The following is a 23,600-nucleotide window of genomic DNA, read 5'->3' as shown; positions in this document are numbered from 1 at the left end:
TATGCAGTATGTTGTTTCTCACGTTTGACGTGCGTTACGCGATCGCGGTTTAACCACGCACGGTGATACCCCGACGTGCGTTTCGCCCATTGGGAAAAGAACGGGTGTGCGGACAGGCAGGTGGAAAAAAAAGAGGGAAATGAATCGTAGCACTGCGCTTTCTGGCCTTCCGGCGTACATATCCGTGTGTACATCCGAGCTGCGAAAAGAGCCGCTCGTTCGCGCGATGAATGGTTTTTCTAGCGTACGTTGCCGCCGTAGCTGCCGTTGATGATGATGCTGGTGCTGCTGTTGCTGTTGCTGCTGCTGCTGCTGCAAATGCGCCGCGTAGAAAAGTCACGGAATAGAGTAGTAACATTATTATACGCGGTGGATTTAATTGCTTTCGACTGAAGCACAATATCGCTATGACACTTTACTTTATTTGTCCGTCTTTTTTGGCGATTCATATTGTTTTTAATTACGTGTAACTGACAACAGTCATCGAAAGCGGCAAATACGTAATATCGTGATAAAGCAGAATGAAGGACCGTGCAGCAGGACCGCCGTGTCACCGGAAAGGAAAAAAAGCACTGAATCTAATCTCAGGATACTGTAATCGTGCTTACATTGCAAATTCGTTGTACCTTCAACGCTTATTATGTATTTTGAGTGTAGATGTGTATTCGTCATGGGCATTGTATTTTAAATCATGGCACATAAGATCGTATACATTTCCGTTATATTTAATAATGTGACGAATAATATAATTAACAAAAATCTTCTCTCGAGATTCGTTATCGAAAATTATTCTCGAATGGATTCAATTTAATGCGAGCCATCGCAATGGCCGCGCTGTAGGGAATTGGTTTCTGTTTTAATAAATATCGCGTCACTAATTCTCCGCTGTCTCTAGGCTCTGTTTCTATAGCGCTCCAAAAAGAATCGCTCGATACGTATCAAGCGTTCGCGTACGAGAGCTCCGCGATAAAAAAAAGGGGGACGGAGGCGGGGAACGGAAAATCGCGTATCGGCGAGCCGGGCCGACGACGACAATCGCGAAATCAATTCGCATTATTCGTTTAAAAGTATGTACCGCCTGGTGACGTCAGCGACGACGAGAGAAAGATGGGGGGAGGAAAAGAGAGAGAGAGAGAGTGAGAGAACGAAAGAGTAGGCGTGTGTAAAGGGGTGTCGAGCGGAGGCAAGTGGCCCCGTCTGCCTCGTCGATGCTCTCAAACAATCCCTTTCCACCACCGTTGCGCTCGCTCGTGCCACCACTAGCACACACGACCACCTCTTCCGTCGGGGGTGCTTTCCACCACCGACCGCCGCCTCCTCTTCCTCCGTCGAGACACCCTCTCTTCCTCCGTTTCGAGCGCGCACCACCCCTTTATCATTCGCCCCCGTAACCCCGCCGCTTGCACGTCCCTCGTCGTCGTATCGTCGACAGCCCCGTGCGCAACCCCTTTCTCTATCCCTGCTTCTTATGATATCGCGAACGCGCGGACTATGAGCCTCTACGTTATTTTAGATCGTTCGCAGCGGGTTAAAAAATTTTAGGATTCCTGAAAAGTAAGGCTATCTATACGCCGAAATTGTGTAAAGTAAGCGTAAAAAGCGCACAAGTTTAATAAGATTTCTTCCCTCTCTGGCAACACTTTGATAGTAAAGTTTTCTTTAGAGCTTGGCAAAATCCACGTCAGCCTTTCTGCACATGATACATAATTTATCGACTTAAGACTTTCGTCGTTGTGTAAAATATCAACTTTTGCAGGTCGTTATAATTTTCTATTTAATAATTAGAAACGGTGCATCGGAATATACCTCCGCTATTGTTCGAGTCAAATTGACTTCATGCAAGATTTGCCTCGGCCGACCTTCGATCATGCGCTGCGCTTTACACACACACACATACGCACACGTATCTAGCGGCTCATTAAATTTTACAGACGCGCCGTCGCCGTCGAGCGAGCGTCTCTGAATTTTCGAGCGAGTCGATAAGGGCGAGGAGAAACGGCTGCTTACTTTCGATAGCGCGAATTATCGCCGACTCATTCACGTGCCCGTGCATTATTACCGAATGCCCCGCGAGCATTAAATCGCCCGATGCCCGAAACGTTGCGCATTACACATCCGACACAGCGAACGGACATGTATACTCGCGATAAAGCGAGCGCGCTCGGCTTGCGGCTACTTTATCAACGTTTTTACGATATTAGGTTGCGGCAAAAGGCTCGTCGCTTTTTCATTTAACGTCATTTTAAATTTGCGATATCAATTTGTGCCATTGATTGTCGCAACAGCGGGTGTCCGGCGCGGGGGCGCAACACGTGTAAATATAAATTCGCGGACATCACGCGTTCCTTTTGTAACTTCCAGCGAATGTTTTAATTGCACGTAATACACAAAATGAATGCCAACGTGTATTACCCTGAGCTATATTTTATACATTAAAAGTAAGAGACATAAAAAAAAGCATATTATTAATACAATACCGCGGAAAGAGATTAATATACCGTTTCAATCAGCGCAAGTTACAGGGATGTTCGACCTCAAGAGGAATTAATACACCTGCAGAGAGCCATTATAAATCAGATCATTAAATAAAAACGATATTGATTACCGATTTTTAATAAGATAATGTGCATAAAATTATTTCGAATAAACTTATATGCTGCATTGCGCGTCACATTAACATTTCCGAATAATCAACAAATCATTTGCATCTTTTTGGAATAATACAACAGCCTTCTTTGGTGGTGGGGGATGAGCTTCGGAAGCGCGCGATGAGGGACAGTCACATCTCTCGGCTGCATTTCGTGTGGAGGGAGAATTATTGTCTCGCAAAAGCTGACGTAGACGTTGCGCTTTTACATAAATCTTACTGGCTTTCTATCGTCGCGGATGCCGAGCCGGTATTGGTTAAATGGGAGAAGTTTCGTTTTTAGCGAGCCAATTCGCAACGGTCGCGAACGGGAAGGGGACCCGTGGAATAGGGATGGATCGGTGGGGCGGGCGAGACGGCAAACAATAAAAGTAAGGTAAAAGCAATAAGAATTAAAATGTAATATTGCCGATACGCGATAAGGGAATGACTGCACCACGTAGCAACCAATCAGACAGGACAAATGCGGGCGAACATAAACGAGTATCTGGGCTCCTAATATGCGGTTTGTATATCGGTATACGTTAAGTTAAATAAAATATCGGAGCGCTGAAATGTCACGAGATAACACAGCTGTATTACTTGATTACAATTAAGTGAAGATGGCCTTTCTGTAAATCGTATGATATTTTCATACGATTTATAATAAACCGTAACAAACAAATGCTTAATATAAATATTACATAAAAATGTCATGCGATAAATTACGAATGTAAAACTTTATATTTTTTCCTTATGTGCATTTTATTGCGTTTCGGACCATGCAGCGAGAATATCTTTGAATTTTAAATCTCGGACGCACGGAATATTAGCTATAAAAAATTTTGTCTGAGCAAGAAAATTCTTCTCTCGCAAAATATTGGCGGTAAAAAAATTCACGCGCAAAAAGTTTTAGCAAGAAAGATTTAGATTTTTTTGAAAGAAATTTATTTGTAAGCAGTTGAGAAACTTCATTATTCCTTTTTCATCCAGGAGGCAAACTTTATCCTTGGTAATTTAGTCGAAAAAGTAGCTCTGCATTAAAATATTGCAAAGAATAAATTACTCGAAGAGGACACCCGCGCCTTCGTCCGATGTCGGTGTCGCTTGAGAACGAAAAACCGGCGGGTCTCTCGCGACCGAATCGTCCTGTAAAAATATGTCCGCCGTTGGTGTCACCGTCGCCCCCGTTTTGACCGCGCGCGACACCCCCGCGGGATAAATTTACATCCCGAAGTTACGGGCCGACATACAACCAAACGAACGAACGAACGAACGAACGACAACGCATTCCGACGAATCCACGTTCGATGCGCTGACGTCACATGACCGGCGAAATTGATTTTTCGACAGCGAAAGGGGGACACGCGGAGGGCTCTCGCGATCGTCAAAAAGTGCAGATCCTGAATATTTTAATGGACAGCTCTCGGGACGTGCAGTCGATACCGGGGAATATCTATAACGGCCACGGTATCATGTGCCTTAATTAAAACGCTTACGCGTTATATTTTGCAGATGAAGCTCGACACGGATCGGAAGCGGATGCACTGTGTACACGCAATGGCGTAACTGAGGGGTCCACGGAACGGTGGGGGCTTGAATCATGAGGGATCAGGTATAAAAGGAGGCTCCTCGAGAGACTGAAAAGAGAAAAGGGAAAAACAGAAACGTAGAATGCAATAAAGGAATAAATTAACAATTTATTCCGAGAGAGAATAATAATTTATTCTGCTGTAGAGCATTAAAAATTGCTCTGTGGATATTAATATAATTTTAAAGAAGGAAGAAAAAGAGAGGACGAGGAAAGAAAAGCGAACATGTAAAAAAGGAGTGACAGAAGGGAAGGAGCAAAGGAAGGAAACAAGATAGGGAATAACGAACGTTACAAAGGATGCTGAATTCGTCATCTGCCATAATTATAGCATTGAATCATATCAACCACAATGTTATATTTTTACTTTCTTTAGAATATGTCTTGTCATATATTATTATTATAAATTACTATACATTATCATAAAGTACTCGAGTTTAGGAACGAAATTAACATTGGCATTGTCTGGGGGAAAGCTCTCCGAGATGATTTTAGATAAAGGACAAAGAATCCCTGAAATTTTCCGCAAGGGTTTCCCGAATGTTATTCACTGCGTTCACGTAGTATGTACATACACATCCGATATGCGCTTTGTGTGAAGCGCAAGCCTCGATATCCGGGCGGCACTTGTTCGCCCTAAATTGAATCGCGCGATGATCCGTTCGAAAGAGCGTTTCGCCGAGAGCGGTCAGAGGGATCGACAGGTGCTCTTTCGTCGATCCCGGCGCACTGGCGTACACGTGCCACGCGTCCCGTGAGAATTAATTCCAATGGGAGCCACGCGCCAGCTATAACGTGGCCGGACGCGATATCGCGACGCGAGAGGCGTTTGACGACGAATTTCCCCGTATAATGCCTGCCGCGTCATAATTTTTCGAACTGCGGTTTCGATCTTAAAAAAAAAAGGCACAGGTATAGCTGTACGTGGTATTCACTAAATCATAATGAAATGCCAAGAAGACTCCTCATGAGAAGGAAAAAACCAAGCAAAAGACTGAATAATCTTTTTTATTGGTTGTATGGTTCTTGGAAAAAAAAACACATAAAAGTAGTATGCATCTATTACGTATTATTTTTAATATTTCCTACTTGTTTTTTCACGAGGGATCACCTTGGTTCCACTGTAATTTATTGGACATTCCATTATCTACGCGCATTTTTTAACTATCTTCGGATTTTGCGCTTATAAATTACGCGAAATGGTCAAGCGTATCGAAACAATTCGCGAAGATCCGTGAAAAAAGTGATTAATTATACACTAACGATTATCTGCAAGAATTTTTATTCGCATAAAAGTAAAACTGCACGAAGAAGTAGCGCGTAAATCGGGCGAATTAATTTTTTTATATTAAGAAACTAATTGCGGACGGTCACGATTGTCGTGACCTACTTTTGTAAGACTGCAAAACGAAAAGACGCGAAAGTGTTATAGATATGCTATTCTGGTTTACTCATATTGTTTATTAGCAAGATAAAACGCTATTTCTCCCCCTAACAATATCGTCTTTTAAGAATCATAAGAAAATATCCAGCATCCATAAAAACAAGTAAAACCATTTGCTTTCGAAGAAATTTTTATCGAAATTGGGAATAGAAAGAATTTAAGGCGAAACACTTTAACATAATTTTCAAAAAATTCCGTCTGGTTCGAGTAAATTTGATTTTCCTCTCTCTTTCAAAAATATTAACGTCGCGCTATTTCTGACCTTTTCAAAGTTCACGATCTCTCAAATTATCCGCTGAATTACGCGGGACATTGCACACAATTTTATAATTGACCGAGAAATTCGTCACCGCTGGAATGCATACTCAAGAGTTAACCATATCGCTTAATGAACTTCCGTGTAGGAAGTCGATATGTTGCAATAAAATTCCGTATTTCGTGCCGTTGATTATCGATAATTTCGTCTTTCGATGCGTTTGAATGTTTCAAGCGTGCCGTTGTTGGAAGGATACCGAGCCAGTCGTTTCTACAAATCGAGTGAATTTCCAGGCCGGCCAGATATAGCAAATCGCGGGAAAAAAGCTTCGCGCCGATCGATAATCTGGCGGTAACACCGCTCAGCTTAGCTCGCTACGTACGACGCAGAAAAGACTTTTCCTTTTCTCGTTTTACACTGTAGAATCGTTACCCTCTTTCCCCGAAGTGCTACGAAGTATCAATCTCTTTTTTTCCCTCTTCGTTCGGTATAGCACAAAGACTTCAGATCAACAGAACTGAACTTTCACGGAGAGTTCCACGAGGAGTAATATATACGGGGTGTCCCGGACAGTGCAGTTAGAAATCCCCAACTTAACTTGAAAGAATTTTTTTCGAGGCTTTTGTTTCCTCTTACAGAAAGAATTCCAAGGAAAAACTTGTCGCAATTGTTAATTAGTCAGATTATTTACCCTGGCAATTAAAATTCCGCAATGGCAAAGTCCATTTGGATTTGAATAGACGATAAGACTTTGTCATTTTAATATACTCATGTCGGAGGTTGTAAAACTTATATTTTATTACTTATAAGTTGCCAGTAGAATTCTGACTTACAAGGAAAGGTACGGAAGTGTCCCCTTCCGATTTTGATGAGCAAAAACTATTAAAAAAATAGTTATTAAGAGTTGTTTTCTAGACAAAAATAAGGGACATGTATTTTTTTATACGTGCCCATACGCATGTTTAGGGGGTGAAACACCCCTTTGAAAAAAATCAGCTTTTCTCTTTCGGGCCGAATATCTCCAAAACTATATATATATATATAAAAGATAGAAAAAAATTTTTGTATACAAAAGTTGAATGGTTCGAAGAGTAGGTAATAAAAAATTTTTAAAATTTTTATTTTTTAATAAAAATAAAAATTCATTTTGTTATTATTCTAAAAGTGCTCTTCAAACCATTCAACTGTTGTTTAAAAAAAAATTTTTTTTTTTTCTAGTTTCGGAGATATTCGGCCCGAAAGAGAAAAGTCAATTTTTTCAAAGGGATGTTTTATTCCCTAAACATGCGTATGAACACGCATAAAAATATACGTGTCCCTTATTTTGTCTAGAAAACAACATATTAAAAACTTATCAAAATCGAAAGGGGACACTTCCGTACCTTTCCTTACAGTGAAATTTATTTTAATATCGATTTCAAACTAATTCAAGAAATCGAGCATTGTAATTAAGTTTGGTATCTCCAGGACCTCCCCCCTATATTCATCTAGAATATCTCAGCAGGCGCGGAAACGGCTGAATTAAGGATTATAGTTAATTATACCGAAGTCGAGGTCGTTTATTAATAATTGGAGTACTCGCACGATCTCTCGCAACGTATAATCGTGGAATTTACGATGGAATCTTTGCTCCGAGAAACGGTGAATCTTCCGCTCATATGAAACGCATATGTGTGCAATTAGTGGCAATTAGAAAACACGAATCGACTTTGTTTGGGGACGCGAAGATTCGAGAGATTTCTCTATTCTCGCATGCCCGGTCGTGTGACAATACGACCTGGGTCGCACTGTATAATAAGTACTGTAATTGAAGTAATAATCTAGACCTTCGTTCCCATGATGGTTTGCAAAGACGGTTCAAATGACATCAAAAATACCGTAATAGCGTGTGCTTAATTTTTTAATAATGATAGGTAATATGTAGCGTGTTCTGTTTAAAGCGAAATACCTCCTAATTGCCTTTTGCTTATCTTTTTATTGAGTAATGGAAAAATGTTAAGTGAGGATGAACGGTATAATATTTTAAAAATAAGATAATTGCTTTTTGAGATAAAACTTGTTTTAAAAAATATGTCCAATAATATTCTTGATAAAATAACACATTCAGCCAATTATTTTCTCTAATTAAGATTAGAGAGAATTTTAAGAAACTTTTGTGTTTCACACGATAAGAATTCTATAAATATATAAATATAAAAATCCTAAACAATATATTCAAAAAATTCAATATATAAAACTAATTATACTGATAATATAAATTATGACGACAATTAAGGTAATAATTGCTTGCGTGGCTGATGATGTGTCAATCAATATGAAATAAAGTTATAGAGACAAATTTCTAATTTTCGAAATGTCATTTTCCCGTGTGCCTAAGTTAATAATCGTGCTCGTTTTACGTTCTCGACATTACCTACGTTTCTAATATACAATCTCATGTGGGTCCGTTTTGCTACGTAGCCTTATGAGCGTTTAATCTTCCGTGCCGTCCATGGCGGGTAGATCGATCGACCGCTATTTGCGTTTTTAATTAACGACATTCCATCGTCGCACGGAGAAATAATTTACGCCGCTTATATACCGCTTACGCCTTTTCACATATATAGGCATAGACTCGGCTATATTACGGCTTTAATCGCTGTTATTTTTACTCACTGCAAAAGAGCCAAGATCGTAAAAATAACGCGCGGGCGATCCCGCGGGAATATCGATGAATCACAACCCCAGCAGAAGGTTACAACGGAGGGGAGGAAAAAAAATTTATACGGAGTATTTATATCGACACAACCGCTGACTATAATCTAGACAGCACTGACTTCTCATCGCGAATTACATCGATTTGCATGAGTAACCCCTTTTCTGAGAATCGCTCGATTTTTCGTAGTTTGCGGTCAAAGTTTCAACCGTACACTCACGAACACGATGTTGTGTGTATCGATTAAAAGCCGCACGTATATTCAAAAGTAACTGTAACTAAGCAACCGCGGTAAGACATTGTGTGTGATAGCAAGTGTAATAATTTCAAAATCGAGCCGTTCTCGGAAAAAGAAAGTTACATTTGCAAAATCGACCTCGTGCCGCGCGACAAGGTGAGATTTATTTTTCCATTTGCGTCACCGATTACTAAACCCTATCCGATCGAACGAGCGGGACGCGAGCTAATCTAGCGTCTCTTGATCGAGAATGAGAGTGCTCTCGTTCACGGCGCGCACTGAGCATATACGCGAACAAGGTGTAACGATTTCAAACTTTCTGACATTACGCCAGTAACTTTCACGCAAAATAAATCGGCGAGCGTGCCCCTCGGGGATTTCTCTCCGGTTCCATCCCGCGCCGCGATTTTTTGTCACACGCTTACACGCGCCCCGCTCGCTCGCACGCTCATTCCGCTTTTCCGTAGGCGGACCGTGCTGCTGCAGCAGCAGCCGGAGAATGGCGAGCGTTAGTTTTACCTCCGCCGGCATTAAATCATAGACGGCGGTTTCGCTCGCGGCGTATCCTGGCGGTCGCGGAATTTTCAGCTTTTTTTGCGATGCGCAACGGGGAGGGAGAGAAAGCCGGCGACTTCGCGCCGTGGTCTTGCGCGTTTTGAAATTCGAGCCACTTAGCGTTAGCGCACTTTCGTCACCTCGCGTCCACTCCGCTGACCACATTTTTTTTTGTCATCTAACCGTGTAATTTTGTGTCCGAATAGGCTTTTACGTATGATTGAGAATAAATAATAATCAGAACGTCTGCCTTACGTGCACGAAAAACGCAAGTGTGACGAGTGTCTTTTATTTCAAAATATCTCATTTATTAAAGATTTAATATCCCTCGATAAAAATGTCCCTTTGCACATTTCGATTTTCAGGGAATCGAATTCCAATCTCGCGGTAATAGCTATTATCAGATTCTTGCGTATATCTTTGCGATTGTCAATCGCTAATTACGCGATCGACTTCGAACGTGCCCGCGCCGCGCGCCGGCCCGTTATGCGTGAGAAAATCTCTGCGCGACGACGGCGCGTTCCCAGCAACTCGAGTCCCGCATTTCCTCGTGGAATTAGACGTGGAAAGGCGCGAATCGAGACTCGATCAGACGCTCAACAATACGCACGGCGTGTACTCGGCACTCGGTGTTAGAAAGTACATTAACGGCCAATTATCGCGAGCGGCAACAATGGCAAGAGACTCGCGTTAAAGCGCTAATGATAAATCCGTGTAAAATATTCCGTTCACGACATCCGCGTATAAGCTTCTCTCTTTTTTTTCCCCGCTGCGAGAAATGCGTCGCTTCTAAAACATTCGCGTCGCGTCGACACGTTCGCCGGGTTTAACGACGGCGATTAAGTTCGTTTAACCAAAATCTATTTAAACCCATACGGTATAATAACAAATTTAAACAGAGTACAGTTTATAAAGTTTTTTTAAATTAATATTATCTCATTTTTAAGTATATTAGAATTCTATTACGCGGTTACGTGCTTATTTCGACGATGTCTATTCCACTGTCGGAAGTATTCTTAGAACTCTTCAACTGAAATAACTTCAACTGAAATCAGGTCGAAACTATTTTTACATAATTCAACGGATGCTTGTTGAGAGCATTTTTTAACAAGAAAATTTGATATTGATTCTCCGTTCCGTTAAAATATCACTTGACATTTTCCATAACGAGAGACGAGTTTATTAAACAATTGCCGAGCGCATTGTTGACACGTATTATCGAAACGAGACGTAGAATGTAGCGGAAGAATAAGAGATTAATTGCATGTTTTGTCACGCTTCCGGTTTCGCAGGGCCGTTAACAGAAAAAAAAGGAGGGTGTCCACGGACTTAATTGTAGAATCGCGTATTGTCGCGCGAGTTATTTCGAACGAGTCATCGCACGCGCGCTCTCGCCAATTCCTCGGCACCGCGTGTGTTCCAATTATCGATCGCCGCGATCGATTTTTATCTCGGCTACTATTCCAGTCACGCGCCGGGATCAGACACACCCTGACCTACCCGACGTGGCGAGAACGTTTCCAGCTTCCGAACAATAATCGCCGCGCCGAGCTCGACGCGGGATGAGGGAGACGTAACGTTGCGTTATATACGATCGGACCTCGTTCTCGGTCGTCGTTGATGATAATTTAGTAGCTTTGCCTGTGCCTAGCTACTCCGAAAATATTTCGTTTTACCGGTTCCGCGGTAGGAATGTCGATGACCTTGCGGCTTTATAAATGACGAAATTCCATACTAGCCGATATCCATGACACACGTATATGTATATATTATATATATATATATATATATATATACACACACACGAGTACCAAAATTCCGTCAGTACGAAATATACGATCGATGAATATTTATGTAACGCATAAGAACGCGGAATTTTTCCCTCGTAATTAATAGTACATTTGGTTGTAGCCTTCGGCCGGTATATAATTTAAAACACAAGAACTTTCGCCGTAACGTAAACAACAGTCGCTCCTAGTTCTATTATTTTGTTTTCCCTTCGGCTTTTTATGTGCTCGCACGACTTTTATCCGGGGAGAACGGGAAAACAAATCCGTCACGACGATCGTTAATCCACGGCTCACGGTAAACGCGTTCAAAGCGATATAAATATTATGCGAACGTTTCGTACACCCAGTTCGCGAATATTTCCGCGGCAAAACACACGACCGGCGGCCGTTCAACCGCTCTAAAACGAAGCCGGAGCACGGCTAAGGAACTTAGAGCCGCCGCTGAGGCACGTCGCTGCTCTCGATCATCATCGGTATTGATCCCTCTCTCCTCGTTGCTCTCTCTCTTCCTGTCTCTCTTCCGTCTCTGTCCCCCATCTCCCTCCCCGACGGCTCCGCCATTCATTATTCACGATGGACGGCATCAAAACAGCGTTATATTGCGATATATTGCGCGGCCCGATCCGACTGAGTGCAATGTTCTTACAGAGGAATGCCCCTCCCCCCGGCCAGTTTTCAGCAACCGGAATACAAACCCACCCCCCTCGATTTTTCACAAGGGAAAGACTCGACCGATAAATATTCATTATCGCCTGTAAATTCCGGGATATTATAACATCGCGCGCATAGCTATATGCCGCGCATGTATTTTCATCAAAGTGGATTTTTTCCTCAAATGTCACGTGACGCGTCAAAGAGCTTTCTAATTGCAAGCACCTAAAGGCGAGGGATTTTTCGCGCAGACTAAGCTTCTCCGAGTTGTAATCAAGTGTTTTTTTCGCAGAACTTTAATTTCACGTTCGATCAGATATTTGATAACGAGCGTCGGAATTTTTCCTGACGAAAAATCGACCTCGCCGCGAGTCCGCCATCGAGTTGAGATTGTCGTTTCTTTGACAACCTGCGTTTAACATAATCATAAAATATAATGATATATCGCTCGTCTCGCGATCTCGGTCACCGACCACTCGCTCCATCGCGAACAATGTCAATGTCGGAATATTGACAATAAAATATCGATCGTCCGAGCGTCGGACGTACCGCGGGTTATCGTTATCGGCGTGCCGACCGGCGACTCCTATCCGATGTATGCGCGCGAGTCGAGTCGAATCGAGTCGAGGTCGTTCGCACCGCAGCGACGACGAGCACAAGCCTGCATAATATGCCGGCGCAGTCGCGACGTGCGGCACGGAGCGGAGTGGAGCGGAGTGAAGCGGAGCGGCGTGCCTCTCGCAGCCGCGTGACTGCGTCAGAATCGTACGGTTGCGCCTCCCCTCCCCTCGCGCACGGCCCTGATCTCGGACAAGCAACGCGTAACGAGGTACCAACTGCACCGTAAAACCGAGTTTACTAAACTGGCGGCCGCGCCGCGCCGCGCCGAGCCCGCCCGTCGATCAAGTCGGAGATCAACGTGGATAACGCCTCGTCTCCCGTTCGATTGAAAAATTCAAGCAACAACAAAGGTTCTCTTCTTTCAGGGATTTCCATTGATACTCCCTGGCCTTTACGGGTCGTGCAATATTATTAAATTGTCCATACTGCGGTTAATTAATTATTTATATATATATACATAATATATATATATACGGTATTATATTTAGATGGTGGGTCTAAAATTTATAAATGAATGACGAATTAATTAATATATTTAAGATTAATTATCACAGCTGCGCAATTTGATCTTTGCTCTCATTGTAAAGTTCAGAATATATAAGAGATTTTGTATTTAAGTTATACTTGCATAAAGTATAAGTTGATTGTAAAATAATATTTAAAATATAACATACGAATTTTGAAATCGGTCGATTACTTTCACATCGTGTAGGCGAACCGCACTCTGTTAGATTGTTTGATTTCGTAAAACGACTGTTGCACTCGTAGGATGTGCATACCATGAAAGAGGGATTGCAGAGAGGAAGGGGGATACGTGTGCGGAATAAATTGGCGGATTTGAGTATGTACACGATACTATGTAGCGATATCATGCATTTTTGAAAACATGCCATTTCTACGTAACATAAAAAAATTGCATATTTTTATAGTTCAAAAATTTATCGTCTTCATACGTTCGCCGTTAAAGCGATAATATTGCGCTGGAGTTTACCCGATAATAACGTAAAATTTAGTACACATCGAATAGTTTTTACGAAATTCTACGCTTTCGAAAAATCCCGAGGTCTACACAATTTTGAAGCGAGGCCTCTTAAGAGGTGTGGCTCATCGTACGCGAATCTATTATTTTTTATGTTCAGTTTTAAAACTATAGGACGTGTTATTTACATCCGCGTTTCAAAACAGGATTTATACCACTTTTTTCCTTAAACTAAGCAGTCATATAATGCCATATGATATTACACCACGTCGCTACTCGTTTTGCCGGAACAGCACAGCAATAATATCTCCACAACAGCAGCTCGATGCCATCACAGAGTGTAAACATTTAACGCGTAACGGATATAGCGTTCCGAAGCATAATCGTGTCCGATTACCGCCAATCGGTTTTTCAATTATATCCCGCAGGTGTAATTGAGTTATAGCAGCGGTATATGCGAAACCGTCCATTATCCGCTTGTTTGCCGATTATCGACGATCCTTAGGATGCTTAGGCGCCTCTCTCGTCGCCGATCGATGATTCGCGTTCACGTCTGTTCCGGACCTATCCCTGAAGTACTTGGGAACCTAGGATATTACTCAACTGCCGCTATATTTCGATGAAGGAAAATTAACATTATAATGTAAAATTATACTATAATGAAAATTAAGGCAAAATTACTTTAATCTCGCATTTTCTTGTGTATTTCTAATGCCACTAATAAACCCGATAAAAATGAATTTTAAACACTAGTTTGCTAAGGCATAAAATTGTTCAATAGTGTTACGCCGTACTAATTAAAAAAACATTAACTCCTATCGATCGATGTTTCTTTTTGGAAAAACCCCGTGGACTTCGATGCGACAAATAGAATCGCAATGCAGTTTGCGTGACGAGAAAATCATGTGTAAGATAGGTGATCGCGGATGACGTCAAGTAGCAGCTAGTTTTCAAAGCGTTTTACAATTTGCAGCCACAATGCGTCAACGGGAATCGTGACGCAAGGTCCGCCGTGATAACGCAATTCGTGCAGAAAAAAAAAGGTCGAAAGTTTTTTTCTCGACGATTAAAAGTGGTTTAATCGATTTTCAGTGCTAGCGAGGAGTCGTCGTGTCGCATTACGCCGCGACGCAAAAAGCGATGTTACGGAACGCAAAGAAAGACAACGAAAAAAAAAAGAAGAAGAAAGAATTATTGCGTTAGTCATAGAACTGCTGAGTGCTGACGCTTGTCAGCGCTAATCGTGTTAAAATAAATTTTCAAATGTCGAGCGTCTGACAACATCGCCGGCGCCGGCGCGAGAAACGAGGCTTATTTCACATCGATGAGAACAAACATTTCATAGATTTCCTGAAATAGTATTTGGGTCTCCTTAAAATTGGTGGTCCTGTCAAAGAAAATTGAAAATTTGGGATTTTCCTTTGATAGCAAATTGAAACGACTGCGAGTATCACAATTGCTTTCTGAGCGATAATGCGACCTTCTTTTGTAAAAAATTGCGCAGATAAGATTTATCTTAAATATTCTCGGATGAATGCAATCTTACACGAGCGAGAAAATATACGAAGGAACGAAAGAAACTTGTCTCGGAAAGTCTTGGGGAAAAAGATGATCCTTATTCCTCTTTCCCGACATGCAATATTATTGCGTAATGCATATCTGATTCGGAGTTATTCTCAGATCAATATTAGACGACACTTCAGAATGACGAGTTTGTCGTCCACGAAGAAGGCAAACACAGGGTATATGAGTACAGTGTAACGATGAGATATTATTACAACTTCAATTTGCGCGTCGCTCGCGGGACAAAAAGTATAGGCAAGCCTGCCGTCATTTTTCCCGGAAGCAAAAATCCCCGTCGCAAAAATAATCGTCGCGCTAACTCGACGCTCGCAGTTTTATTGCGTGGCGGATTTCGAGGAAAAGCCACTCCGTTATAATCTCGATTCGCGACGCCGCGATGAGTCACCGGCACTGAAATTATATTCCGTTTTGAAAAAAACTGCACGACAATTTTCGCATTTCGACTCTTCGTTGACGCGCGATGGCAACGCATGGATAAATTAGGCGATCTCGTCCGCAGGCAGGCCGAGAGGAGAGGGATCAGTCACGCTAACGGGGCTGGTTAACTAACGCTGATTAGAGAGAACCGAGGCACAAGATGGGACACAAGAATAAGATATAAGGGGCGAGGAATAAATATACGGTGTCCCACTTGCGTGGCGTTAAAGTTTGACGACGTAGACGAATCGGGATTTGACCTTTTGACGGGGAAATTTCGAGGGACACCACCGGAGTCCGGCTTTTTAAACACGATATTAAATATCATCATAATTAAACATCGGATATGCAGCGAAAAATCTGATTGACTCTACAATAGTGTAAATTTCGCTTGAATTTAAAATTTTAAATAAAAACTGTCGCAACGTTTTATATTTTATCCGGCCAATATTGACCCCGGTTGTCCATATTATATTTATTCACGTTAACCGATAATGTACCGTTTCGAAAGTGCGCGCGCTTTAGCTACGCTCACGCCTATGTTCTTATATATTTTATTGGCGTTTCGGAGATCTTATAAGAGTTCCGTGAGCCTCTCTTTGTATCGCGGGTCAGTAGCTGTGATATAAATAGGCGAGGAAAATTCAGTCGGCGACGATTAGCGCTCTCGGTAAACGTCAGTAACGTCGGTAACGTACGGGCGCGATCGATCCTAAGGGCCTGTTGCATCGCCCTTCACAGTTAACCAATTCAAACGGCTGTCCTTTTCAAGATCGGAGCTCCGATACGGACGGGGGAGAAGTATCGGGGTCGAACGCCCGCGCTAATCGATGCCGGCTGTACTATTGGCTGTAAATAATACGTCTCCGGAGTCGTTCATCCCGCTCGAGAGCGCACTTGTCTCGATTGCATTTCCCGTGGCTGCAGAGCGACGCGGACGTAATGAGCCGGCCGGCGCGGCCGCGGCCGCGGCCGCGGCCGCGCTCCACAAACGGGGGCCTTTAAATTGTGAGAATAGGCAGACGCAGGAGCGTAAAGAGCGCGCGTCTCGTCAAGATCTTATCGTTAACCCTTTCGAAAGTTCAAACGCGAGGTCTCAGCCGAGTGGACTCGGTAGACGCTACCGTAAACATAACGTTGCCGGCAAAAAAAATAGAGGAGTCACGGTGTCGTTCGCGCTATGAATAAAACGTCCCGTTGTTCTTATATAAATTATTGTACCTCTAGATGTTTAAATTCGTATAAAGCTCCGGAATAATTACATAATACACTGTTACAGTCGGAGATATAAGCCGGCATACCACGTGCGATCGCCAGGAGCAAAACGTTTCCCTTTGTCTCGGGGAGCGAAGTAGTTCGCGCCATGTAACAGTCATCGTGTAGGTTCCTAAGTTAAAGAAACGCGACGGGGGGAGCGGTAGGGGGAGGAGGAGAGAGAGGAGGAATTATCGCGCTGCAGTTCGCACCGCGAGAATCGCACGCGCGAGAGAGAAGCCTCCGGCCGTTCTCCCGTCTTCCCCCGAAGAGGGCCCCCCTCGCCCACGGTTCGGTCCCGAAAGGAAACGGGAAACGCGTAAGAAACGCGCGCGCCAGACAGACATACAGCTACATAATCGCGCGCGCGCACGCACATGCACGCACATACGCGTGCAAGCAGCAACAGCAGCACTCGCTTAGTGCCGCGGGGGCACCACGCCGCGCGTTACGACCCGTATTATTTTTCTCTCGACGGCGCGTCCCCACTCCGCTCGGTCGCTCGCTCGCTCGCGCTCTCTCCCTCCCCCAACCCTTCCTCGAAGTGTCGCTGCTCCGTCCCCCGCACCGCCCGCCTACCCCCCGCTCCTGGCGCACGCACGAATTACGCAGAAACGGATAAACAACACGCGAGAGAGCGCGTCAATGAAGACGAAACGGAGGGAGGGGGGAGAGGTCGGTCGCGCTTGACAGCGGCCGCTGTCGTCCACGTCGGCTCGCCGTCGCCGCCTCCGCCGCCGCCGCCTCCGCCACCGCCGCCGCCGCCGCCGCGCCGTCGTCTTTCGTTGTCAACATCGCGCGGCGCGACGCGGCGCGCCGTCGAATTTTGCGATCGCCCCCGTGGTACACGCATTCGCGCACGCATCCGACGGGAGAGAGGGAGGGCGGGCGGGAGGAGAGATAGCGGAAGGGAGATACGAGCGGACGGGCGGGCGGGGAGAAAAACTGACGTAGCGAGAGCGAGCGAGCGAAAGAGAGAGACGGTTGTATGGGAGAATGAAAGGGGAACAAGGGGGAAGGAGGACAGAGACACAAAGACGGAATGAAAAAGGGGAGAGAGAGACGCCGGTCAAACATGGCAGGCGATGTGCCTTGCAGGCGGAAAAAAACAAGTTTTAATGTGAGCGAGCGTGCGTGCGTGCGTGCGTGCGTGCGTGCGTGCGGGCGCGTGGGGACGAAGGGCAGGGGAGAGGGGAGGGACGACGGGGGCCGAAGAGCGGCGCACCGAAACGCGAGACACACGCCGAATTGCGTACATTTGCGTAAGTACTCACGCTCTGTCCACCGGATCCCGGCTCCGCTTGTGCGCCTCCCGGTGCGAGAGAACGTCGACGTCGGACGTGCCAGCGGAAGGATTACAGCGGAGGAGTCGTTATATATAGCGGAACACCCCGGGGAACGACGACGTCGCCTGTCGCCGTTGCCCGTCGTCGTCGTCGTCGTCCGGTGTTTCACACTCACGCGCGGGGGTCACGCACTCTTTCTCTCCGCTCCGCGGGTGACTCGTCTCTCGCCCGCGCGACCGAAAAACAACACCCGATGTCCTTTTCCGTCCCGGGTCGCCCCGTCCTCGTCTGACGCACGGGGCGCCGTACTGTCACTCCGTCTTTCTCGCACCCTCTCGTTCTCCGTCTCTCTCGCTTTCGGCGCGGGCGAAGGAGCGGATTAAAAAATTTAAAAAAAAAAGAGACGAGAAAAAAAACGGAAACCAAACCGGCACCGCGCACTGACAACGCGCGTCACGGTTTTACGGCGTATACGCGGCACGCAAGTTTATACGGGACACGTTTTATATTGTTTTTCTTTTTCCTTCAGTCGAACCAACCGTCAGATGTTGATACGAGACGACGCGCTGCGCGGCCGCGGAGCACATGCGACGTGCTCCGTGTTGTTTCACGCACGAGACTCCTGTCTCACTCTCGCGACGCGTGAGTGGACGATGACGGTGACGACGGCGACGTAACGTTGATCAAAATGGCGTTTGTCGGACCGCCCGCGCGCGCGATCAGGTGGAAAATGCCGGAATGCCGCCGCTAGGAAAGATCGACTGACTGCCGGAGGTCCGCGGCCCTAAGTGGTTTGACGTTAAGAACGAGCGGAGCGAAGCCAGCGAGCGGGTGCGAGCGAGACGTCGCAAGACGGCGGGAGAGGGATCGAGCGAGACGGAGAAGGAAGACGCCGCGGGTGCGGGAGTGGAGGAAACGGCCGTGCGAGCGAGAGAAACCGACGGCTCTACCGCGACTGAGTGGGGGTAGACGTGTCGCGCGGAGTAGGGATAGCAGGGGCGCGATTGCGCCCCTCCACCCACCCCCTCTTCCCCCCGTCCTCCCCTGAGCCGATCGCGCGCTCGGACGACTTCGACTGCCTTCGATTGCTCTCGACCGCGAGACTCGCAGGGCCGTCTAGAGCGCGCGGTTAGGCCTAAAACGCACCGACGAGCGGCCGAGAATTTTCTCCGCATTATTAAAAGCTACATTTACGGACCTCTCGTGCCCCGCGGGCTACGTCGCTTACATCGCTTACATCCTGCGACTCTTCGCCGCGACTTTTCCGGCGGGGGAGGTGTACCGCGATAAATGTATTGCGGGACCGCGAGGATCGCAAAGACGGATGTTACGATTATCCCCGCGCTTCATCGGGAACGACGGGAACTTCGGGGCGCGCGCTCGAGGGGATCGGCGAATAAAGAGCTTGGTAACGCACCCGCGTCCCTTTGCGTCTCTCTCGCCGCCTCGTATACGCTCTCACCAATAATGCAGATTCGCTCGCATCAAGGATATCCCTCTCCGCGCGCGCGCTCGCCCTAAGGCGGCCGCCGACGCCGCCGCGGCCGTGGGTGGTTCTCGCGCGCCGCTTCTTCCCTCCCCGAGCTTCTTCCTTCTCCTCGCCTCGCCACGCCGCTCTTATGGCCGGTGCGCTTCGCGCGCTCGTTCGGCCGTCTCACGAAGAATTTCTAAAAATCAATATACGCGTGTGAGGAGACGAGAGAAGGGGCCGCCAAGCAAAAAAAAAAGGAAAGAAAAAACATATTCGATATCCCGTTCGCCCCGGCGCTCTTCTTCCCCCCCCCCTCTTTTTCCCTGGATACGTCTATCCCGGCTTTCCTTTCGTCTCTTCTCTTTTTTTTCATTATCCTCCTGCGAAGCGAATTGCGCGCGATCTATCCCTCTCCTTCCTTCTCTCTCGCTCGCTCTTTCGCGATATGACGTTGCGGACGTTGGCGATAGAGAAAGGAAGGAGAGCCCCGATCGGTTTCAACGAGGAGAACTCGTCTCGGAGGAAGTCGGAGTCGGAGAAGATCGCGCGCGAGCCGGGCCTGGTGGAAGCGCGGGAGAGTTTATTTTCTCAGAAGATCGCGTCGCACCGCGCACTTGATGGTATAGTCTAGTCTCTGCCGCCGTCTTGGCCTCCCGAATAAATTTCATTCAGAATCGTCGGCCGCTCGCAAGCGAGTCCGGGGAGCCCTTCCCTCCTCCGCCTTTTCGTCTCCCACCCCCCGCTCCCCTTGCCGCGCCGCGTCGCGGGCGCGATGCACACACACGTCGGGCACGCGGGTGGCAATTAAACGGGTTAACGACATTTCGGCTTATATGTTCGGCTGAACAATGTAATTCGCGTCTCGGCCTCGATTTAATTGGCAGGAATCACGTCCCGTGAGAAAGAGATCGGGGCTCGATCGCGCGAAAATCGGTCCGCGCTAACTGTACTTGGATGATAATACATCAGTTTACTCATTTATCACGTCGCGATACCGATCTATCCCTGAACGTAACGTGTACGCCGGTGTCTCTTCGCTGTACAGTTATCTCTCGCGGTAACGGGGGCTACACATACGCTGGCAATTTCGAGAATTACTCCAGCATTGAAAGCAGAAGTGGCTAGTTAAGCCTCAACAGCGTATAAGCGGATAACGCGACGTTGTTCCACGCGATTAATTTCACAAGTGGGCCTCAAGCGGGGATTTAATTCCAAGGTTGAAGCGTCACGACGGAGAACGTCGGAAACTGTAGTTGGAAACTTCGAAGAAACGTTTCCTCCTCGACGAATTTGACGCTTACGGACGATTCCAAATTCGTCACGTCGTTTAATGAGACCCGACGTCTCTCGTCGGGCGCGATTACGATCGTAGAATCGCGCACCAAGGCAGAGTTGATCGATCAAAGCCGCCGGGAGCGATCGGGCCAGGGAGAGATATCGCGACCGGATTCTGTGTTCGATTGTTCGATTCGCGTACGCTTTCACCTTTCTACTTCGGACCCGATGCTCTTTTTGCAGGCACGCGCTTAGAAGCGATACGCCGCTCGATCGCTCGCGAGAGTACCAAGAAATGCGCAATTCTGGAAACGATTCGGTTTTTTCGGGGATCAACGGACTTTGCGCTCATGGATTTTTTTTCTGTTTTCGCGCTAAATAAAATGTAGCGAGATAGAGAATAGCTTCGACGCGAAAAAAATCTCGGTGCTAATTAAATTATTGCATGAAAATAAGGTAGAATTCTCGGCTACCTCATAAAATTGTATAAAATCACTTGAAATAAAAATTATTATAATGAATAATGAGCTCCTGTTTACTGCGGTTTAAGTATAATTCCTAAAAATGTCGAATAATTCACAGAGGAATATTATCCAACAAAAGACCGCAGTGAAACGTATTTCAAAGCTGCAAATTCGTCCGATTTCCCAAAGGTTAAGAAATTCTAGTTTAATATATATCTTTCTTCGTTTCTTGGTAAAGAGAAAGATATCGCGTTTTCTCTCTTACCAAAGGTACTGGCTTGGAAGGATGTAAGGATGGCGAACGAAAAATAAACATGAACGACGCGGTTTCCACGAATCGCATCGTACAAGTCGCGATCGAACGGCATCGAAAGGGAAGTTATCTGTTTCATCCCTTGACACACTTTCCGAAATGTTTATCTTGTAAAGAACATCAAACAATTATCTTCCGCAAGTTTCGCCGAGGCGCGAGATTGAAATGGACGTGAATCGCGCGAAAATACTTTCTACCTTCGAAGATCACATCCTGGAAACAATTTTCTTTTAGGCTTTCGAACGAAAGCTGTGTTTTTAAATGACAATCGACACCGATATTACGTTGACTAGCTTAAGATTTCGATGTAATGGAAACGCGAAAGCAATCTTTACGTTTATTCGTGCGACGATAGGAGGCGCGTTTTCGCGTATGTACCTGCAAACATTGAAAAATTACCTCGACAATATATACCGGCTTCATTTCCTGCTTTCGAGACCCCGAGAGTCACGAGCACGAGGATGGCACGTCTTACGGTCGATCGTTAGCGCAGATGCGGCGGGATTGAGTTATGGGCGCCCCGCGCCGCACTCTCACGGCCGTAAACTCACGTCGACATGATTAAAGGTACGGCACTACTTAGCAAAGAGCGTATATTCTAAGGAGGCTTTCATTCCGCAAGGGAGTGCCGATAATGAAGTGTACGTGCAGTTGGGAGCATATAATATATGGTAATTTAACGCATATGTAATATATATATCAATGTAGCACCCTAACCACAAGTACTCGCCCGTTGAGTTTATATGAGTAATTGTCTGAGGGTCTATTTTTTTCATTATTGATAAACTTAATCAAGCTGCACAGTAAAAATGAGCCGAAGCGTTGGTTTCGTGTGCGCTGAGGGGACCGAGGGGGGTGAGAAAGAAATAATATAAATATCGGCTGGACCAAATGTAACATATCGCAGCCGCAAAGAGTGTGTGTGTGTAACTGCCCCCCTAAAAAAAAAAAAGAGAAATTAGGGGCCAACACCAAAGTTTGTAGAACGGATTGTGTGTATTTATTATATGTGACGTAAGAGGGAAAATGATAATAGCGAATCAGCGATTAATCAGCGGTTCAATCGCAACGAAAATCGCTCTGCAATCTGCAACGTTGGGTTTCTCTGCGCGCGGGAGAGGAAAAAGAAAAAGAAAAAAAAAGATCGACAAGAGATCGATTTCCTGTGCCGCAACACAGAGAGCCGGGCGTATAAGTATCACCAAGTCGCCAAGTCGAGTGGCGTTTCGCGCGCGCGGCGATATTAAAAAAAAAAAGAAAAAAATAAATATACATACAAAAAGAGAAATGTAGACGGGAGAACAAGAGATCGATTTCCTGTGCTGCACAGTCACCGTCGAGTTGCGTTCAGGAGCCTGTTTTATATTAAACGCCGCGATAAATGTGCCGGCAAATTCGCCGGGGTATTTTCTTTCGCGTGGGACCGGCTCCGGAAGGGGGTGCGAAACCGGAGTTATTTCGTTGAGATTACATCCCGATGCTGGAGACGAAAAATCATGTTTTCGTATATCTCAAGTATCGACGAACTCGTCGAGGTCGGACCGATCTCGGAACTCGCGGAGTGCAATAACCGACCAGCGTCGATCGTGCGAGAATGTTTCGCGATAGTGACATACCGAAATGCCGAAGAAAGGTGTATTAGTTATCGCGTAGTTTATGCGTGGTAGCATCGGACGAACGAAACCGGTCCGATTTTCGGAGAGTTCGGACTCGGATGCCACTTGCAGGATGATCCTTGCCGATCGGTTACACTAACACCGGTTTACGATTCGTTTCAGTTCTCTTAGTTTCTTTTCACGCACACAAAACTAGGAAACCGAAGAAAGACTGGTTTACCAATTCTTTTTTTAAATCTAGTTCTGAAATAAAACTATTGAGAGCGATCGTAAATTTTACGGGGAGACGCCACGGTCGGCGGTCCCTTTTCTCAATTCTCACACACTTACGGCACCGTTCTTTGAACTTACCGAAACTGCACCGGGAATTTCGATCGTCGATCGGCGATATTAGAGATATTTCGATTTTTCACAATTTCGCGGGAAAAAGCCGGCCCGTCATCGCGCATTTGGCACCTACTTGCAATTCTCAGA

At 45.7% G+C, this 23,600-nt stretch overlaps 1 protein-coding gene and 1 long non-coding RNA gene across 3 annotated transcripts in view; one reads left to right on the top strand and one right to left on the bottom strand.

The window, feature by feature from the left end:
* The window catches only part of LOC139771259 (uncharacterized), a 116,805-nt gene extending 112,219 nt beyond the window's left edge, over positions 1 to 4,586 (top strand). The window contains exon 7 of the long non-coding RNA XR_011717890.1: positions 4,142 to 4,586. This is a non-coding gene — a long non-coding RNA (uncharacterized lncRNA). The remainder of the gene's footprint in view (positions 1 to 4,141) is intronic.
* Positions 1 to 19,004, bottom strand: part of LOC139771258 (uncharacterized) — a 99,698-nt gene extending 80,694 nt beyond the window's left edge. For both annotated transcript variants that reach the window (XM_071703905.1, XM_071703900.1), the window contains exon 1: positions 17,976 to 19,004. The gene's annotated coding sequence lies outside the window, so the exon portion shown is untranslated. The remainder of the gene's footprint in view (positions 1 to 17,975) is intronic.
* Positions 19,005 to 23,600: the final 4,596 nt, after the last annotated feature.

The sequence above is a fragment of the Temnothorax nylanderi genome, unplaced genomic scaffold, assembly GCF_030848795.1.
Source record: "Temnothorax nylanderi isolate EJ_2023f unplaced genomic scaffold, tnyl_v1.0 TNYL_tig0037_pilon, whole genome shotgun sequence".
Taxonomy (NCBI): Eukaryota; Metazoa; Arthropoda; class Insecta; order Hymenoptera; family Formicidae; genus Temnothorax; species Temnothorax nylanderi.
The sequence above is the reverse complement of the archived record's forward strand: the minus strand, read 5'-3'. Positions and strand labels throughout refer to the sequence as shown.